The sequence below is a fragment of the Tachypleus tridentatus genome, chromosome 9 (assembly GCF_004210375.1).
Source record: "Tachypleus tridentatus isolate NWPU-2018 chromosome 9, ASM421037v1, whole genome shotgun sequence".
Taxonomy (NCBI): Eukaryota; Metazoa; Arthropoda; class Merostomata; order Xiphosura; family Limulidae; genus Tachypleus; species Tachypleus tridentatus.
In genome coordinates, this window is record NC_134833.1 from 103442979 (window position 1) to 103459310 (window position 16332).

Below are 16332 nucleotides of genomic sequence, written 5' to 3' on the forward strand. Positions count from 1 at the left end.
GTTTGATCTAGGAAAAATGATATATTGTGTATTCTATGGATTAATAATTATTGTCTATACCTTATACCATAGTTTTCAATCTGTCAAAGCCAGATAAATATGTTGAATATTCCTATTGACGCATTATAATATGCATGTTGAGTTACATATAATAGGACAAGGAATACTGCTTGAAATAGAATTAATAAAATGATAAATAAAGTCATACCATTTAGAATACCAGCTTTATAATAGTGATTAGAAAAATATTTTTAACGTAACTATATTCTTTTGATAATTTAAAATATATATACTGATTTATTTAGACAATATGGAAATTTAAAATACGAAGAAGACATACAAACAGAATCTAGTAATATCATATTAACGAACATGATGTTTAAAATAGATCATATTTTGTGCAAAATTACGTGAATGGATTGTCAGATGTAGTTGTACCACGTGCAGTAATATAACGGTTACTAGTTAGATATAGTTGTGCTAGATGTAGTAATATAACGGTTATTAATCTTACTTATTGTATCTTTTGCAGGTGTCTCGTAGTCCATTGTGACAGATAAATAATCCACTGGGTGGGATATTTTTCATAAATATCACGTCTTTTGAATTGTAACTCTAACAAACAAATTATTTTTTTTATTACGAAACTTGTCTTATTATTCAAATAAAATCATTCTAATTAAACATATAGTTTATTTAACAGTTTACTTAGTATTCATTTTTGTGGCCTTTCTGGGTGACTAAAATTGTTATGTTGTAAACTAACATAGCCTTTTAAAGATCAAGTCAATTAGAGAAACAATAATCCTTAGATTTTTTATAGTTCTAATTCCTTTAAAATGAGTACATAACTTGTCAATTATTAAACCTAACAGTTAACCAATCATGAAATTTTAATTTTTAATGTTCACTTTGTTCTCTGTTTATTTATTTTGATATGCTGGTAAGTACAGATAAGTTTTGATAATAACACACCATGCATTTTAGAAAAATGAAGTAATCAGAATGAATCAGGATCATACTTGATTTGTTCAGTCATACAAGACGAGAAGGGATGCAACTTTTTACTATATTCTATGGGTTTTAACTTGTTTTTACGTGATTTCGTTCTTTACTAAAAATACAGTATGTAAAGTGCACATCTGTCAGATAATGAAAATACAGTATGTAACGTGCAGTGTGTAAAATACAGTATGTAAAATACAGTATGTAAAAAGTGTAAAATACAGTATGTAAAATACAGTATGTAAAGTGCAGTATGTAAAATACAGTATGTAAAGTGCAGTGTGTAAAATACAGTATGTAAAGTGCAGTATGTAAAATACAGTATGTAAAGTGCAGTATGTAACGTGTACATCTGTCAGATAATGCCAATTTTCAGAGGATATTTTCAATCCTTAAATTACGTAATTAGTATAATTGACAGAAAATATATTTTAAACACTGCATGGGTAATAATGTATAATATTTTTTCCTACTAAGTGTGCGATAGATATGCGTATTAAAAATTTTGCTTATGAACGTATCATTTGACGGTAAACCGTTTCTTCAACTTACAACCTATAAAACTTTACTCGATGTTTCCTATTATCCATCTAGCTAAGCTAATGAGAACTGGTATAACTTGAAAGCGTTTCTTCATGTATATGGTACACAAAGGTACTGTATTTCTTTTACCACATTAGTTGATATGCAACATTTTGAAAAATTTCAGGGTGATTTCTTTGGGTTTTATTTTAAAACATTGTTCAAGAGCGCTATAAATTTCACTTTGGTTTGGTTGCTCACTGGATTGGGAGAGTTATTAAAGACATCACAATGTTCCCCACAAGAACAGCATGTGATACGTTATAGATAGCGATAGGGATCATTATACATAGAAAACAAGTCTTAACACCCCTTTGTTAATTTGAGAGCGATTCTCAATCATGTGGATAGCTAGTGCTTCTAGAGAGAGACGGAAAGAAGATGTGTGTGTATATATATAAATATATGTCTGTGTTTTTCTTTGTTTTAGACCAATACTTTGCTATTCAGATTTGGTTAGACTTTTCCTTGTTCTAGCGGCCTCACATGACCAGGAGGTTAGAGCGCTCAATCCCTAATCTTAGGGTCACGGGCTCGAATCTCCATTACTCCAAACAAGTTGGTGATAACTAGCTGCCTTCCCTGCAGTCTTACACTGCTAAATTAGGGACAGCTAGCGCACATAGCCCTCATGTAGCTTTGCGCAAAATTAAAAAAATAACAAATAAACCTTGTTTGAGAAAAATGTTGCAGTTGTTAAAAAATCGCGTTAGCTTTTGTTTGAGATTTAGGGTTAGTTTTATGTATAAGTTTTTCAACAGCTTTTCCAGAGATTTTCAAACATAATTAATAACAAAGGAAGCTTCTTCAACTTATAATATGCCTTAAGTATTCAATACCAGTATTCATTCTCAATTCTTTTGAGAACTTAGAATTAACATTTTCTCACCGTTAAAGAGGTTTTACAGACACTTATTTCATTTTAACTTTACATTTATAAGTAAAGATAGCTGTTTGTTTTTTTTGCGTCGGGTTCTGTCAAAGTCAAGAAACACAAACCCATACTCTATAATACACTATCCTATGGCTCTTCTTTTGCAGACCCTACCAGTTTACTTTGCAAGAAATCAGTATATCTGACAATATCACAAATATATAATACCTATTACTTCAGAATATTTACTTTTACTTTTATTTTATATTATACAAATCAAATTTATCTGTAAGAAAACTTGTAACATATAACTTCATTAAAATAAAGATATATTTAGAAACAACGTAAGCTTAACGTAAACTTTGTTTAACTGAATAATTGACAATAATTACGCGTAATAATAAAACAAATATTATTTTTTCTAGTTGCTAATTGGTGAGAGAATGGTGGTGTGATTTTATATGCAAATAAAATTGTATTTAGTTACAACTACATTATTTAAACCTGAAATACATGTCAGACAAAATATGAAAGAAGAAAACTGAATTTCTAATGGAATTGTAGGTATCAAAGGTGATTAGGGAGACAACACTGAGAGAAAAACATAGGAACAGAACAAAAGCCCAAAATGGAAAGACGAGAAAAATAAGACTGACAGTTTCACACTTTGACGTATGTAGTTAGATGAGAGACATGACATCACGTGTCTTTCTTGTAAAACGCATTTTGTACGACATTGGCTTAAATACATTAGTTGTTAAATATGGCAAAATAAAATGAACAAAATGTAATTGTTGCCCATACCAATGCTTCAGGTATAAATGTCGAGCCTTTGGGCCTATTTGTAGATATTGAAAACGGATTCTTTGGCTCATCACCAGATGGAATGATTGGAGGTAATGGAATATTGAAGTAAAGCATCCAAAAAGTTAATTAATTGAAGCTTTTAAAAAATAAAAACCTTCTGCTTTATTGTGGAAAAAGCTTATCTGAAACTGAAAGAAAACCATAGTTACTACTATCAAATTCAGGGACAGCTGTGTATTATACTTTGAGATTTTTGTGACTTTGTTCTGTGAAATCCAAAAAATAAACATCCAGAGAATAAAGAAAAAAAGAAAAGTTCTGAGAACCCACAAATATTTTCCAAAATATATTTTTGTTGTTGTTTTTTTATGGAAACTTTGTTACCAGAGATTATTGATCCTAGAAAGCATGGATATCAAGGAGACACCTGATGTTGTTGAGGTATAAAGAAGAAAATAGAGGAAACCTGACGGTGTAACAAAAAACGAAATTTAGATTAGATTAAAATAAGTTTTTGGTTTATTTACCACTTGTACAACTTAAAAACAAACATCTAACGCTAATTCCTATAGTAAATAACACTATGTAACAACATTTTTACTTTTTCTTGCTCCTCAGCAGAAAATGCTAATTCCCAATTGCTAATGCCTAAAGTAAATGGAAAATATCTATTTTTCTCTTCAAACTTTGCTTTTGTGACCTGGGTAATGAAAGTTTCAAATTTACACATTTTCCAGAACATTCCAGGTAGATTCATTCAGTGCTGAGTAGCTGATAGAGAATTTTCTCGAACTTTCTAAAATGTTCTAGAACTTACAAGAATTTTCTAGAATGTTGAAGAACTTCACTCATCATGATGGGTTCTGCTTCTGCCACAACGTATTCAGTCTATGCGAGGCAACTGGAATTGCCTGTAACCCCAACGAGTGGCGCCTCTTCATTGATAGCTCATCCAGAAGCTTCAAAGCTTTGCTGCTTCATAACAGGAATAAGTATCCGTCTCTTCCCCTGGCTCATTCGGTGCACCTCAAAAAGGAATAACACAGCATCAAGATCTTGCTAGAAGCCTTAAAGTATGATGAGTATGATTGGGAGGTTATCGGAAACTTCAAAATGGTGGCATTCCTGATGGGTCTCCAAGGAGGCTTTACCAAGTTTCCCTATTATCTTTAAAGTGTGAGCCATTAGTGGACCTCTAGTAGGTGTTGTTCGCACAATTGCATATAAAATTGGGTCTTATGAAACAATTTGTCACAGCTCTTGATAAGGAGTCTGCAGCCTCCAAGTACCTTCGAGACTTTTTCCCTAAGCTGTCTGAGGCAAAGGTCAAAGCTGGTATCTTCGTTGGACCACGAATAAAGAAGATCCAGAAGTGCACATAATTCCCTAAGGAGCTCAGTAGGAAGAAAGAAAACTTGGGGCAGCTTTGTCGCAGTGGCTCGGGGCTTCTTGGGCAATCAAAAGGCCGAAAATTATGTGGAACTGGTTGAGGCTCTGGTGAAGAACTACGGCAAAATGGGCTGCAGGATGTCCCTGAAAGTCCATATTCTTGACGTTCATCTTGATAAATTCAAGGAAAACATGGGAGCATACTCAAAGGAACAAGGCGATCGCTTCCATCCAAGATATACTGGACTTTGAATGCCGCTATCAAGGAGTGTATAATGAAAAGATGATGGGAGACTATATTTGGGGGCTAATACGTGAAAGTGATTTACATTACAGTCGCAAATCTCGAAAATCTACTAACTTCTAAACATTTTTGTATAACTTTAGTGCAAATGCATGTAAATCTTGATTCATATGTTGTTTTATTCAGACCTTATGTAAATGAAAATGTGCAAATTTGTCCGTTTTTACATAGAAAATAGGTTAATTTCTAAATTTCATTACCCAGGTCACAAAAGCAAAGCTTGAAGGGAATAATGGCCATTTCCTGTACTTTTACAACATAAGCAATTAAGGAATAACACATACTATCCAGGAACAAAATTTGTGTTACATAGTGTAATATATCTTCTCAGAGACTTTCATTTGTGAATAAACGTAAAGACACGTAGTATTTAAGTAAAATTTATGTAATCTATATAAGTATTATGCAGACACATATTTACAGAATAATACATCGGTAGGATACTTACGTAGTAAACGGTAGAGGTAAGAACGAGTGTTCGAATAATTGTTTCGTTTCGTTGAATTTCGCGCAAAGCCACACGAGGGCTATCTGTGCTAGTCATCCCTAATTTAGCAGTGTAAGACTAGAGGGAAGGCAACTAGTCATCACCTCCCACCGCCAACTCTTGGGCTACTCTTTTACCAACGAATAGTGGGATTGACCTTCACATTATAACGCCCCTACGGCTGAAATGGCGAGTATGTTTGGTGTGACGGGGAGTCAAACCCGCAACCCTCAGATTATGAATTGAGCGCCTTAACCACCTGGCTGGTAATATTTTATGAAATAAGTTTATATATGTATTCCACATAACACAAATATTTCACTGTCATATTAATTTTATGTTTGAGGCAAACGCTATACACACGTAAAATTGCAGGTTTTCTGACTTTTGGTCTGTTTTGAACGTGACTAATGCTAGTGAACCGTGCTGGGCTTCTTACTAGGTATTTATTACTAACAACTTCTAAATAAACCAAATGTAAAACTGTTTCATCAAAAACTACTTGGTGTTTCCTGGGGCTTTCCTTCAGTTGCTAAGCAAGAAGTTCTGACATCTATTATTAGGGAACACCTTTATACCTATTTTAAATTATAACCTAACATCTACCTGCAACGTCCCTACAATCTCGTACTCGTTTACACTCTTGTCTCTATGATATGTGCCCTTTTAACCTGAAAATGACCTGAGAATGTCGAAACATTGTTCTGTGTTTTATTTTAATTAAAGTTTAAATACCCAATCCAGTCGTCTTTAGAATACATTTATACTTTAAGTGGATTTCTCGTCATTATGAGTTTGTTTTTACGATTTGTTTTGTTGAGCTAGAGACGAAACATCGATTTGAAATCCGGCCGAAACCTTTTGTTATGTGACTATTGAGAAAGAAGAAGTGTGACGAGAGCCGAGCTCTCCAAGGTCACACACAACTACCAAATATCTACCCAGACTGAGAGACAGATATTGGACTACTTATCTGTCAGTTCGCGGTAAAAAATACAGAAACAAATCTTTTAAACTGTAATGTATAATGAAATATAAGTCTGAAAATTTATTTATCTATTTATATTTTTACACACAAACGCACAAATCGTGTGAAATGAATGTGTCCACGCATATCTATTTTACGTTATTGATCTCCAATCACACGTGTTGAAACTATCTTCCAAGTATTGTCACTGTAGAAATCCCCACAATACATCTTAAATTTAGCTTTCTATTTATTTTGTATGTGTGGTATGTTTATTACAAAGAACAATACAATCAACAAATATAAATCTATAGAATGACACAAGCTTATACTTCAGGTAATACAGATCATATTGTTACGACCGTGTGTGTGCTTCTTATACCAAAGCCACATTGGGCTATCTGCTGGGTCTACCAAGAGGAATCGAACCTCTGATTTTAGAGTTGTAAATCCGTAGACTTACCGCTGTACTAGCGGGGAACATGTTATTACAAACACTACCTGTTACTGTTCAGTTCTCTAAAATTACTAATAAGTTTGAGTATTAGCACTCTGTGTTGTTCATTAGCAGCAATAAGTGTTTACTGTTACTTGTTTCTGTAGGTTCTATGATTGGCTTATATGCATTTCAAATATTAGCTTGACACGTAGACGTTATAATTGGCTTGCATCAATTGCTAAACATTAGTTTAGCAATCCATACTGGTTATATCCATACTGGGTTATATCCATTCCTACACATCAGTTGTATTCGTGGACGTTATGACTGGGTTATATGCATTTCTAAATATTAGCTTGATCAATTATTGAGATAAAACATAACAACGTAGTACTTCTAACTGGAAGTCGAGAAACCCACTTGTTGAGAAATTTATATAAATTTCTAACTGGAAGAATTAGTTACACGCATGTCACGTGAAAGCTGAGCAATACGAAACGAATATTATTCTATTTATGCTCCGTCTTTACACTGGACCTTAAAATAATAGCAGCATTACATGTTCATGTATTGATCCCATCTGTTGGTATAACTCAGGAAAACTTTCAGTTCAAATTACAGTTTATCCAGAAAAAAAGAAAGTTTATCCATACTTAAATCTATAAGTGGGTGATGACTACCATACCACTAACCCTACAGTTTGAAATTTACGTACTAATAACATTTTATTGTTTTCTTCTTAGCAGTGTTTATGTTTCTTTTGTAAATAACAGTTTCAAGAGTTTAAAAGTATTATACTTTGTAGGGAAATGGTTACTTTGATTACAGAGTAAGTGAAATATGCTGCATACAAGATACAAAGATTATTAATTCGTGTTGGCTATACGATAGCCAACTCTGCCATAACCCAACCTTCTGCGACCATATCCACTATTGCGTAATATTCTGTGACCATGTCCACCATAGTTCAATACTTCCTGACCATATCTATTATAGTCTAATCCTCCGTGACCATATCCATCATAGTCCAATAGTCCACGATCATATCCACCATAGCCCAATACTTCGTGACCATATCCACCATAGCCTAATCCTTCGGGATGGTATGCACTATAGCCCAATACTCTCTGACCATATCCATCATAGTTTAACCCTCCGTAACCGTATAAACCATAGTCTAATCCTCTGTGATCATAGACACTAGAGCGAAGTCCTCCATGGGCACCCAAATAGTCATATTTGCTGTAACCTTGGTGTCCATATAGATCCTTAGTATCGTAAACAGCACCATCATGCTTGCCATAAATCCCTAAATTACGGTGACCACCATAATCGTTCAATCCATGCTGTGCATCGTAGAGTCCATGGGAGCCACTAGCATTTTGAAAGCTGGACATCTTGTCGTAAGTGTAAGCTTTCTCATACCCATCACTCTTGTTACGGGAGTAGTGGCCAACGTCTTTAAAACCATCACCATAACCAACACGAGCACCCTGGACACCCAAGTTTCTGTGGCTACCATAATCACGAAGCCCATGTAATTCATGTTCGTATCTACCATGAACTGCATTTAATCCATAGCCACTTTGTCCGTGAGCGCCATAGCCACGGTTGCTATCATAGTCGTTAATAGGCGGATGACCATAACCTACAGGTTCGTGATGAGGTCCATTACCACCATCGTGTTGAGGTGCAGTATTTGTCTCTGGTTTCTTCAAGTCCTCCTTCTTATCCTCAGTGGCGAGAGCTGCTCCCAAAAGAAGCACTGAAATCACGGCCTACAGAATATAATAATAACTGTTTTTGATTTAACGAAGTATAAATGCGCACATGTGTGTATGTATGTGGTTTTTTAGTTCAATTTAATAAACATTAATTCTCTAAAGGTTCTCTTTAAGATTATGTATTAATATTAGCATGATGTTTCTCAGTAAATATAAAATTTTGTTTATATCTTTGTAATTAATATAATCTGAAACTTATGCGATGTTTTTTACGACTAAAAATATAATTTATTTTATTGAAAAAATACAAGAACAAAAATAATTTTGTTTGTTTATCGTTAAGCACAGAGCTTAACACCTTGCGCATGGAAATTTGATTTTTAGCATCAAAACATTAACAAAATAATTGTTTAGGTATTAGATAAATAATTTTAATTCAACTTTTCACGATATATTTAATGGTCTCAGAAGAAAGTAATTTTAGAAGTTTTGTGTCACTGAAAAACTGATCAAGGTTCCTTTAGTTCTCATATCTTTCTTTCATGTAGATAAGTAGAGAATTAAATATTCATGTTTGTTTGTTTGTTTTTAATTTTGCACAAAGCTACTCGAGGGCTATCTGTGCTAGCCGTCCCTAATTTAACAGTGTAAGATTAGAGGGAAGGCAACTAGTCATCACCACCCACCGCCAACTCTTGGGCTACTCTTTTACCAACGAATAGTGGGATTGACCGAAACATTATAACGCTCCCACGGCTGAAAGGGCGAGCATGCTTAGCGCGACGGGGATGCGAACCCGCGACCCTCAGATTACGAGTCGCACGCCTTACGCGCTGGCCATGCCAGGCCGCTCATGTTTGAAATTACTCCGTTTGGTGTTTGGGTTGGTTTGAATTTCGCGCAAAGCTACACAAGGGATCTAGCCGTCCCTGATTTAGCAGTGTAAGACTAGAGGGAAGGTAGCTAGTCATCACCACCCACCGCCAACTCTTGAGCTACTTTTTTCACCAACGTCACTTTATAACGCAACCACGGCTGAAAGAGCGAGCATGTTTCGTGTGACTACGATTCGAACCCGCAACCTTCAGATTACGAGTCGTTTGCTTTAACCACCTGGCCACGCCAGGCCCCGTTTGGAGTCTTTTACGTTTTGGGAACGAAAGCATGCTAAGTAGAATAACGTACTTACCACTAGCATATCTGCTTTTCTTGAGTCCTGAATAATCACTCTGAAGACCAGGTGTAGAGTGTATTTCTTTATTCTCAATCTTTGAAGTATTTATATCGCGTTATAAATGTGTTCTTTTTATTTTCTAAACAAGGAAATACTAAAATTTTACACAATAGTTGAAATTCACATTTAGACACACACAAACCTATCTATAAAACCAAGCATCATAATTACCGACATTTCCTAGTCTGAACATAGATTGTGATTAACTTGGTGCAAGGAAAACAGCGGGTTAAAAAATGTTTATCATTAGGTGATCATTGAACAGTTTGACAGAAAGAGATCTGATAGTTGATTTTTCGGGAAATGTGTAATTTTTCTTTTATAAAATCAAACATTAAGATAATATTATTAATCAGACATAAACATCGTTCCAGTTTTTGTAATTGGTGATAATCTTTTCAGTCAAAGTAAGTATAATAAATTTTAAATGTTAAGTTAGAGTAGTATTTCATCGAAACGTGTAGCTGGATTAGATTAGAAAATAAGTTCATGAAAACTTGTAGCTCATATACGAACAAATGTGTATTTTATTTGGTCGTAGTGTAACATGAACATTTAACTGGCAACGTTCGATGTTTCAATTATGCTTTGGCAGCATGATAAATTGCTATAAGGGAAACACATCTCACATGAGTGTAATCCATGAAATACTAGTTCTAAACTTCCAAAAGTAACGTTTTAAAATAATTTTTCCAAATGTGACTCGAGAAAAGAGAGAAATTTTGTTTGTTTGATTGGAATTAAACTCAGAGTTACACAATGAGCTATCTGTGCTCTGTCCACCACGGGTATCGAAACTCGGTTTCTAGCGGTTTAAGTCCACAGACATCTCGCTGTGCTACAGAGGGTCAAAGGGAGAATTAAAATAACTTATTGTTTAAAATGTTAATTAACTTAGCATTCTCTTCAAGTGTGACTTATTCATGTTTACATTTTTATAAATGGTTTTGTTTGTGAATGTCAGAAAAACAGTTTTTCGCTTTGAAATTATTTATACATATAATTATCCTAATTCCATCCATTAAGGTCGTTAACATTAACGAAAATTATTAACTCTCATAATGTTGAATTCTGTTCAAAATATCCAATTTGCAGAGCCCCCCGTGGCATAGCACCAGAAACCGGGATTCAATATTGTTTCAAATATCTACAGATAGCCCATCGTGTAGCTTTGTGCTTTATTACAAACAAACACAATTTATTAAGTCAACATGGTACTTCAAATTATTACGTTCCTTCAAACTACACTACGTAACAAAATTTTTAATTTTCTTGTTCCTGGGCAGAAAGTGTTATTTCCCTATTGCTTATGTCTAAAGTAAATGGAAAAGACCTATTTTTCTCTTCAAACTTTGCTTTTGTGATCTGGGTAATGAAAGTTTTAAATTTACACATTTTCTAGAACATTCCAGGAAGATTCAGTGGTGAGAAGCTGATAGAGAATTTTCTCGAACTTAAAAGAATTTTCGAGAACTTTCTAGAATGATGTAGAACTTATGAGAATTTTCAAGATCCTTTTAGAATTTTCTAAAACTTTCCATAATAATATATATATATATATACAGGAGCTCACCACTCACCACTTCAGTTTAGTTCTAGCTTCCTAAGTGAACATATTGACCTATTTGATTTTATCAGAGGTGACATTAAGAAGCTGCAAGCATTCTCCAAACGCACTCTGCTATGAATGTGGCCAATTTATCAAGACAAGAGCGTAAAAGTACTCTGTGACAGCATCTACTAAAATGTGTGAAGCCTACAAGACATATTTCGGCACCTCATTTTACCTGCAAGCACTGCAAAAAAAAAAGTATAGAAGGTAAGATGGACAATTTTTGCTCACTTTAATAGTAAGATTTTATATTATACAAATTTTAGACTTTTCAAAATTTAAATATCTTTTATTTTTTTAATTTCCAATAGTATATAAAAATATCACATAAAATATTTTACATGAACCTCTTACACATTAGTTGTGGATGAAATAAATTTATTCTTCATAATAATAATTTTATTTTGCTCTTTTGCAAAATGATACAGAGGGGAAAAGAGAGCCATGAAGTTCACTATTCAAGAATTTGGCGTAAACCCACTGACCACTCAAGCAATTGTTACTTCTGCATGGTGGACCCTTTCAAATGTTGGGCTGGCAAGAATGCATCTACTTCATGTATCCTGAGCTCCCTGTACCCACTCTGCCAGAGAGAAAGCAGCCATCTCGAAAAACTACTCGCTTCTAAACATTTATATAAATGAAAATGTGCAAATTTGGTAATTATTTTGAATGGTTTTGCCATGACGACAAACATAAGTAAATGATACATCAGTAGCAAAGTAACCAAGCTCAGATAGTCAAAGCCACTGACACAAGAGGTATAAAATCATTCAGAACTAAAGTTACTAGCAGAAGATCAGTGTTCTACAAATTTATTAATCATGAAAATATAAAGATGAACCAGGAATGCAGTTTGTCATACATTTGAAAATAGTGAATGCTATTTCTTTAAAGGATGTTTTTATGTTTTTTAGTGTATACATGTTCCAATCATAATTGTTTCTTTATCCAGGAGAAGAGGGGAGGTTGAAAATGAATTCTATGCATAGGACATTTTACAGACAAACAGCTGATGACACGAGCTAATGTAGTTGGTTGTTATTTTATACAGTTTCCTTTTCATCGACTTACTTTATGAAACTGAGTTTGCCTACTGTATAACAAATGTAGCAAGCAATACTCAAAATATAGGCTGTCTATATTAATTATATCGTGGGTCGATGTTAAGTTGGAATTCATTGTCATGTAAGAGTTGTATGATGGAATTTGTGCATTTATATATATATATATTTTTTTTCCAATTTCACAAAAAGAAAATTATACAAATATTCCTATACACAGTATAGAATATTTAGTAATATATCTTTGAACAAAAATATGACAAGATAAAAGGCTTTGAAGTTAAAATAAGATAGAAGAAAAGTAAAGTATAAAAAATGTAAAATAAAACAAATAGTACTTTACTATTTGTATAAAGAGCTTACATTTTTATTACTCCACTCAAAATGTCTGCTAACTTACAACGCTAGAAATACTGGGTTCTGATACCCGTGGCTGTCAGAGCATAGACAGCCCTTTGTGTAGTTTTGTGCTTAACTTCAAACAAGCAAACCTTTTGAAAGAAAATAATTTTGTTCTTCACCGAAAATTTAAGAAAGAGAACGTTTTGTAAAGTTTATCTTTAAGAGACCTATTCAGTCTTTAACTGATTTGATTAATATAATTTTTTAGACAAATATAAATATTATAATGATAACGCATCTTTTTTCAAACTATGCTTCGTGGAGCCCTTGGGCTCCGCTATAGTTATCTACGGCTCCGCGAGGAAATTTTAGAATGTTAATATTTGTTCCTAAGGCTACAAAATTGGATCAGAATACAATGTACAAAAAAGTAAAATATATTTTTAATATAACACGTTTTAATATTTTATTCTGCCGAATGCCAGACGATTTTATTTAGCTTAGGGGAAGTTCTCGCGGTGAAAGTTTTAATACAATCTTAATTAACATCGACAGTAGCACCACTGGCTGCTAATAGATATGGTACCATCTCAAGATCGCTTGCGTCATTAAAGATGCAAGATAGCTTAGTAATTTTCGTATGAAACATCGGTCAACCCTGGGTTGTGATGCCAACTGTCGTTAAAAAGCCAAATGTGAATTAGCGGCTAAATCTCAAACGAAATGAAGCAAAATAAAACATGACGTCATAGTTGAAACTTGTCCAAATTTGAAACATTATGATGCAATTACATGCCGTATCAATTGTTTACATTTCAAAGTATATTTATATGAAGTATAATTATATTTACGACAGATATAATTGGTAATTGTTAGGTTAGATTAGATTTGTTGTAGTTTAATTAGACAAACTTGGTACCAATGAGTTCTATGACGTCATTACAGATTACCAACAGAACAATAAATAAGAAATTTTATTTTTTACTATTCGTTATTTGGTGATGGTCTAACACATGATGGTGTATTTTAAGGGCAAATTAAGTTTACTTTAGTTATAGCTACAATATTTGAATATAAACCACGTGACTAAGAAACGCGCGTTCTTCACACAAATCATTTGAAATATTGTAGTAGTTGGGAAATAATATAAAATGTCCTCATTTCTAAACATCAGTCAGCTTAGTCTATCCTTCATCTAAGTTCGCATTACAGACACTTAAATGTTGTTGTCGAAAGACATGAAATGTATAACATTTTATTTCATTTTTGTTGCCATATTTGAAGATTTAATTTGTATTACAGTTACTAAATGACGCAACATTTTTGTTGAGAACCAGCTAATATTTCTATAAAGTGAAACATACGAAAATTCATTTAATCCAAGTTAAACCCTACACAGTACACGATTTTATTTTAACTTTAACTACATAATATTCGCTTTTTTGTGTTTGTAGATGAACAGAAAACTACATAAAGGTTATCTACGCTGTGCCTATCACGGATGTCAAAACTAGGATTTTAGTGGTAGAAACCTTCAGACTTACTGCTGAGCCACAAACAGTGCTACATAAAGAATTTTTTAAATGAAAGATTTGTTTCCCATTGTGTGTATTTTATTCAAAATTTATCAATCATATTACGTCAAAGGTAATATTATCAACCATTTATTGAAAACAGTTTTGGTGAGTAAAACCATAAACAACGTTTCTTGTCTATAGAGCTTTTCCTTTTGTCGAATGGAAAGAGTTATGCTGGAAAAAATAATCATTTATAATGAATTTTTATAATAGGGGAACAAGTAACATTTTATCAGTGTCATAGAAACTAAAGTAAACTATGGTTTGAGGAAAACGATATTATACACTTGTGTCTTTAAGCAGCAAAGGGAGGTAGTACTTTTTAAAAGGTATTTCTATAAATTGTAAAGATTATTCGTGAAGGAATAAAGCTTCTTAATTTCATTTATTCGGATTTTCGTACAATAAAATAAATATTTTTGTTTTTTAACAAAAAGTGTAAGTTAAATGTTCTAAGTCTCTAACCATAAAATAAAATATTATTTCTAAGAAGCAACTTTTTTATAATTCTCTCATCTATTTTGTAGACATTCGTGACGAACATGTTTATGTTGTGATGTTTCAAGTACAGCTTACCGCTCTTAACGTCTAGTTGTTGCACATTAAATGTTATTATACTACATCAAATTATTATTTTAATTTTTTTTCTTACAACACAATAGTAAATAATTTTAAAACAGTGTTACTATTAATTTGTTATTTGCCTTCACTACAAGCAGATTATCAATGACCATAGGCTAGTCCTATATGGCCAAATCTGTCATAGCCTAATCCTCCGTGACCATATCCACCATAGCCAAGTCCTCCATGGGTATTATAGATGACACCTAGATGGTTATACTTGCCATAACCTTGGTGTCCATATAGATCCTTAGTACAGTAAGCAGCGCCACCATACCCGTCATAGATTTCTAGATTATGGTGTCCATCATAATCGTTCAATTCATGCTGTACATCGTAGAGTCCATGTGAACTACCGGTGTTATGAAAGTTTAGACTTCTTGTCGTGAGAGTGAGCTTTTTCATACCTAACACCCTTGTTACGGGCAAAGTGGTCAACATCTTTAAAGCCACCACCATAGCCGACATGAGCACCATGGGCACCCAAGTTCCTATGGTCAGCATAATTGTGAATTTTGTGTAGTCCTTGTCCATACCTACCATGAAGTGCATGTAATCCATAACCAACTTGTCCGTGAGCGCCATGACCGGGCTCATAGCAATTACCCCCTTAACCTACAGGCCCGTGAACAAGTCCGTAACCACCACCGTAGTAAGGAGTAGCAAAAGTATCTGATATCTTCAGGTCTTCCTTATTCTCAGCTGCTCCCAGAAGAAGCACTGAAACCACGGCCTACAGAATAGTTAAAATAATTGTTTTTAATTTAACGAAGTATAAATGCGCGCATCTGTGTATATGTACGTGGTGTTTTAGTTTAAGTTAATAAACGTTAATTCTCTGAAGGACTTCTGTAAAATTACCTACCATTATTAACAATGTATCTTCTCATAGACTGAGAGTTTTGGACTTCAGTCTATGATTAACATGGCCTAAAAGTTTTATTTTGGTTTTACACGAAGCACTATATTTTACTACATGTTATCAGAATATCTTCTCGAAGACTGAGAATTTTGGGCTTTACTCTCAGAATAAGGGGACGGAAAAGTATTTCCTTTTATAGTTTTACAGATATAAGTAAATATTTCACTAACAATATTGGCAGAATGTTTTTACAGTAAAGTAACAACTTGTCTTTTTCTCTTTGATAAATATGGCCAAAAATATCACAGCTTTTACTCAGAGAACTATATTTTTCTTTATTAAAATAGAAACAGGAACAAGACAAGCAGGTAATTATTTGGACACTACACAAAATCTTTGAATGAACCTTTCACGGTACATTTTGTAATTACAAAAAGGTATC

At 33.5% G+C, this 16332-nt stretch overlaps 1 long non-coding RNA gene across 4 annotated transcripts in view; it reads left to right on the forward strand.

Moving 5' to 3' along the window:
* Positions 1-15867, forward strand: part of LOC143225935 (uncharacterized) — a 52188-nt gene extending 36321 nt beyond the window's left edge. For 3 of the 4 annotated variants that reach the window (XR_013014205.1, XR_013014204.1, XR_013014202.1), the window contains 3 exons: positions 533-572; positions 11451-11631; positions 11853-13936. This is a non-coding gene — a long non-coding RNA (uncharacterized LOC143225935). Of the gene's footprint in view, positions 1-532; positions 573-11450; positions 11632-11852; positions 13937-14284 lie in introns of those variants that run through there. The other variant, XR_013014203.1, reaches the window with a different exon arrangement.
* Positions 15868-16332: the final 465 nt, after the last annotated feature.